Source organism: Lagenorhynchus albirostris, chromosome 7 (genome assembly GCF_949774975.1).
Source record: "Lagenorhynchus albirostris chromosome 7, mLagAlb1.1, whole genome shotgun sequence".
Classification (NCBI taxonomy): Eukaryota; Metazoa; Chordata; class Mammalia; order Artiodactyla; family Delphinidae; genus Lagenorhynchus; species Lagenorhynchus albirostris.
This window is the reverse complement of record NC_083101.1, coordinates 111,985,211-111,991,286: the sequence shown is the minus strand read 5'-3', so window position 1 is coordinate 111,991,286 and position 6,076 is coordinate 111,985,211.

The following is a 6,076-nucleotide window of genomic DNA, read 5'->3' as shown; positions in this document are numbered from 1 at the left end:
AACTGTTAGCTATTATTATGACTAGTAACAACGTTCTTAGCAAAACTAAGGACTCAGTTTCCTAATGGTTTTTGCTGGAGAAACTGGCAACTTTTAAGGCAGATTATGTCCTTAGTTCATTCATGTAGGCAATTAAGGGTCTTTGTGAGGTTACCTATTTAAAGAAGTGTTGCCTCTGCATTTTTCTAGAAATTAGCTCAAGAAGCTCTAACTAACCTCTAAATTATAAACCATAGTTAATTATTAAATAAAAGTGGAGATTTTGATGTTACTGGAGATTCAGGATTCCCCTCCCACCCCCTTAGTGTGGTTCCCTTGGATACTTAGATACCTTAGATACACAAACTTAAACTTCTTCCCTTTGGATGTAGGAACCTGTTTGTGAAAGGTCTTTCGTGTTCTCAGGTCTATGCTGCTTATAATATTTATTACATAGAGACTTTTTTTTTTTAAGTATGGAACTAATATCCGCCCATATTTCCAATCAATAGCAATAAAACTAAAGGATCAAAAACTAAAGAGATTTCAGGCCAGCTCATCATAAGATGCAGGCTCTCAAGCTTCATGGGTTTGCTGAATTTTCTACTTGGCTTCTGGAGTTGGACAGGTGAGAGGCTGAGGGTGCTGATTCATTATGAGGTGGTGATGATTTAGGTCAGGTAGGGAGGCAGAGAAGTGGCCCATCAGGGCGGCTACTGGAACGCAGGGGACCTGAGGGTTGTGCTTAGAAAATGCAGGCAGAGGATGACCACAGTGGTGGGAAAGGGTAGGCAAAGGCTGAGTTGGGGACAGCTTACCTGACAATCAGAAGCTGAACACTGAAGAGATAGTTGATTGCCAGAGAAATCCAACAGACCAGACTTTGAAATTGTCAGGAGCAACCGCAGAAGGAGTTGTTTCGCGGGTGTGGGGTGAGTGAGCAAGGTCACAGCTCAGGCTGCCTTTTAAAGACTTGGCTTAGGACTCCTGGGGACAGCATGTACGAAAGGGCCAGGGCTTGCGGACCCAGTCATCCTCTAAACAATTTGAGTGCTTCCTCTGTGCTGGGGGCTGTAACACGTCTAAAGAGATGGTGGAGACCAGCCACAGGTCTGGAGGTTGGAAGTGCAGGATGAAGGTGTCAGCAGGGGTGGGTCTCCCTGAGACCTGTGACCAGGAACCTGTTCCTGGTCACAGGCCTCTCGGCTAGACACTGGTGGTTTGCTGGTAATGTTTAATGTTCCTTGGCTTCTGGTTGCATCTTCATCTTCACATGGTGTCTCCCTGCTGTGTGCATGTCTGTGTTCAAACTTCCCTGTTTTATATGGACACCAGTCACATTAGACGAGGGCTCACCTTCATCACCTCACGTTAACTTGGTTACCTCTGTAAGGACTGTATCTTCAAAGAAGGTCACATTTCTAGTTACTAGGGGTTAAGACTAAAAAGTATCTTTTTTTTTTTAAATTGCAGTATAGTTAATTTGCAATGTTCTGTTAGTTTCAAGTGTACAATAAAGTGAGTCAGTTATACATATGTATCTATTCTTTTTCAGATTCTTTTCCATTATAGGTTATTACAAGATTTCAAATATAGTTCCCTGTGCTATTCAGTAGGACCTTATTGTTTATCTATTTTAGATATAGTAGTGTGTACATTTTAATCCCAAACTCCTAATGTAACCTCCCCTCCCTCTGCCGCCACCCCTCAGGATCCCCTTTGGTAGCCATAAGTTTGTGTTCTATGTCTGTGAGTCTGTTTCTGTTTTGTAAATAAGTTCATTAGTATCTTTTTTTCTTTTTAAGATACCGCATATAAGTGATATCATATGATATTTGTCTTTCTCTGTCTGACTTACTTCACTTAATATGATAATCTCTAGGTCTTCCCATGTTGCTGCAAATGGTGTTATTTCATTCTTTTTTTTATGACTGAGTAATAGGTACCACATCTTCTTTATCCAGTCATCTGTCATGGGATAGCTAGGTTGCTTCCAAGTCTTGACTATTATAAATAGTGTTGGTATGAACATTGGGGTTCATGTGTCTATTTGAATTAGAGTTTTTTCCAGATATATACCCAGGAGTGGGGTTGCATGACCATATATTAACTCCATTTTAGTGTTTAAAGTAACCTCCATACTGCTCTCCTTAGTGGCTGCACCAGTTTATATTCCCACCAAAGTGTAGGAGGGTTGATTTTTCTCCACACCCTCTCCAAAATTTATTATTTGTAGACTTTTTAATGATGGCCATTCTTATTGGTGTGACATGGTACCTCATTGTAGTTTTGATTTGCACCTCTGTAATCATTAGCGATGTCGAGCATCTTTTCATGTGCCTGTTGGCCATCTGTAGGTCTTCTTTGGAGCAGTATCTATTTAGGTCTTCTGTCCATTTTTTGATTGGGTTGTTTGTTTTGTTGATATTAAGCTGTATGAGCTCTTTGTATATTTTGGAAATTAATCCCTTGTCAGTAGCATCTTCTGCAAATATTTTCTCCCATTCTGTAGGTTGTCTTTTTGTTTTGTTCATGGTTTCCTTTGCTCTGCAAAATCTTTGAAGTTTAATTAGGTCCCACCTGTCTATTTTTGTTTTTATTTCCATTACTCTAGGAGAGGATCCAAAACGATATTGCTGCCGTTTATGTCAAAGAATGTTCTGCCTATGTTTTCCTCTAGGTGTTTAATAGTATCCAGTATTACATTTAGGTCTGTATGCCATTTTCAATTTATTTTTGTTTATGGTTTAGAGAGTGTTCTGATTTCATTCTTTTATATGTAGCTGTCCAGTTTTCCAAGCACCACTTACCGAAGAGACCGTCTTTTCTCCATTGTATATTCTTGCCTTGTTTGTCGTAGATTAATTGACCATAAGTTTGTGTGTTTATTTCTGGGCTTTCTATCCTGTTCCATTGATCTATATTTCTGTTTTTGTGCCAATACCATACTGTTTTGACTGTAGCTTTGTAGTAAAACCTGAGGTCAGGTAGCATGATTCCTCTGCCTCTGTTCTTATTTCTCAAGATTGCTTTGCCTCTTAGGGGTCTTTTGTGTTTCCATACAAATTTTAAAATTATTTGTTCTAGTTCTGTGAAAAATGCCATTGGTAATTCGATAGGTATTGTGTTGAATCTGTAGATTGTCTTGCATAGTATGGTCATCTTAACAATATAGATTCTTCCAGTCCAAAACACAGTATATCTTTCCATCTGTTTGTGTTGTCTTCTATATCTTTAATCAGCATCTTATAGTTTTCAGAGCACAGGTCTTTGCCTCCTTAGGTAGGTTTATTCTTAGGTAGTTTATTCTTTTTGGTGCTGTAGTTAATGGAATTGTTTCTTTAATTTCTCTTTTGATATTTCCTTATTCATGTATAGAAATGCAACAGATTTCTGTAAAGTAATTTTGTACCCTGCAAATTTATGGAATTCATTAATGAACTCTAGTAGCTTTCTGGTGGTGTCTTTAGGATTTTCTATGTATACTTCATGTCATCTGCAAACAGTGAGAGTTTTACATCTTCTTTTCCAATTTGGATTCCTTTAGTTTCTTTTTCCTGTCTGGTTGGTGTGGCTAGGACTTCCAAAACTATGTTGAATAAAAGTGGTGAGAGTGGGCATTCTTGTCTTGTTTCGGAACTTAGTGGAAATGCTTTCAGCTTTTCACTGTTGAGAATGATGTTAGCTGTGAGTTTGTCATATATGGCTTTATTATGTTGAGATATGGTCCCTCTATGCCCACTTTCTGAAGAGTTTTTATCATAAATCGATGTTGAATTTTATGAAAAGCTTTTTCTGCATCTATTCAGCTGATCATATGGTTTTTATTCTTCAGTTTGTTAATGTGACGTATCACATTGACTGATTTCCGAATATTGAAAAATCCTAGCATCCCTGGGATAAATCCCCTTGATCATGGTGTATGATCATTTTAATATATTGTTGGAGTTGATTTGATAGTATTTTGTTGAGGAATTTTGCATCTATGTTCTTAAGTGATATTGGCGTGTAAATTTCTTCTTTTTTTTTTTAATGATATCTTTATCTGGTTTTGGTGTCAGGGTGATGGTGGCCCCATAGAATGAGTTCGTAAGTGTTCCTTCCCCTGCATTTTTTTCTGGAATAGTTTCAGAGAATGGGTGTTAACCCTCCTCTAAATGTTTGGTAGAATTCACCTGTGAGGCCGTCTGGTCCTGGACTTTAAAGTTTTAAAGTTTCTGATTCAGTTTCAGTACTGGTAATTGGTCTGTTCATATTTTCTATTTCCTCCTGGTACAGGCTTGGTACCTTCCTAAGAATTTGTCCGTTTCTTTGTCCGTTTTATTGGTGTATAGTTGCTTGTAGTAGTCTCTTATGGTCCTTTGTATTTCTCTGGTGTCAGTTGTAACTTCTCCTTTTTTATTTCTAAGTTTATTGATTTGAGTCCTCTCCCTTTTTTTTCTTGATGAGTCTGGCTAACAGTTTGTCAATTTTGTTTATCTTTTCAAAGAACCAGCTTTTAGTTTCATTGATCAATAGGGAAGCATTAACGACTTTCTTACATGGGCGGCGGGGGGGTGGGGCAGTTTCCTAAAGTGGACAAGTCAATATTTAAATTTAATTCAGAAGGAAACCATGCCAAATGACAGCTGTTTTCTTTTTATGGCTGTTCCTATTTGCCTTATATATTGAGGTGCACCTATGTTGGGTGCATATATATTTACAATTGTTATGTTTTCTTCTTGGATTGATCCCTTGATCATTATGTAGTGTCCTTCTTTATCTCTTGTAATAGTCTTTATTTTAAAGTCTCTTTTGTCTGATATGAGAATTGCTACTGCAGCTTTCTTTTGATTTCCATTTGCATGAAATACCTTTTTTCAACGTCTCACTTTCAGTCTGTGTGTGTCCCTATATCCGAAGTGGGTCTCTTGTACACAGTGTATATAAGGGTCTTGTTTTCATTTCCATTCAGTCAGTCAGTGACTTTTGGTTGGAGAATTTATTCTGTTTATGCTTAAGGTAATTATGGATATGTATGTTCTTATTGCCATTTTATTAATTGTTTAAGGTTTGTTTTTGTAGGTCATTTTTCTTCCCTTCCTCTTTTTCTCATCTCCTCTGATTCGATGACTAAGTTTAGTGCTGTGGTTGGATTCCTTTTTCGTTTTTGTGTGTGTATCTATTGTAGATTTTTGGTTTGAGGTTACCATAGGTTTTGATATAGCAGTCTGTATATAAACAAGATTGTTTTAAGTTGCTGGTCTTTTAATTTCAAATGCATTCCAATATCCTGCATTTGTGCTCTTTTCTTCTCATGATTGGTGGTTTTGCTATCATACGTGTTTGTGGATGATTTCCTATGTTTGCTGTTATGTTCGCCTTTACCAGTGAGCTTTTCCATTCATCATTTTCTTGTTTCTAGTTGTGGCCTTTTCGTTTCTGCCTAGAGAAGTTCCTTTAGCATTTGTTGCAAAGCTGGTCTGGTGGTGCTGAATTCTCTTAGCTTTTGCTTGTCTGTAAACTTTTGATTTCTTCATTGAATCTGCATAAGAGACTCTGCTGGCTAGAGTATTCTGGGTTGTAGGTTCTTACCTTTCATCCCGTTAAAGATATCATGCCACTCTTTTCTGGCCTGCAAAGTTTCTGTTGAGAAATCAGCTGGTACCCTTATGGGAATTCCCTTGCATGTTATTTGTTGCTTTTCTCTTGTTGCTTTTAATATTTTTTCTTTGTCCTTAATTTTTGTCAATTTGATTACTGTGTCTTGGCGTGTTCCTCCCTGGGTTTATCCTGCATGGGACTTTCTGTGCTTCCTGACAACTGTTCATTTTAGGTCAACTTGAAAGAGCCATATTGATTCCCACCAGGACCAAACACTGCAGCTCATTCATATGCTGGGAAAATACTAACTGTGATGGAAATGTTTACATACACAAGGATGGTGAGAATGACAGTGACATAAACTTCCTAGTCCCTTAAAGGACCTGATGACCTTACAAGGATGGGGCTTGGAATGCTGGTAAATTGTTATACAGCAATAGAAAATGGATACAGGGTATTTATGATACTGTCCTAATGAGATCCCATCCTTGTACATATTACATGTACATGCATA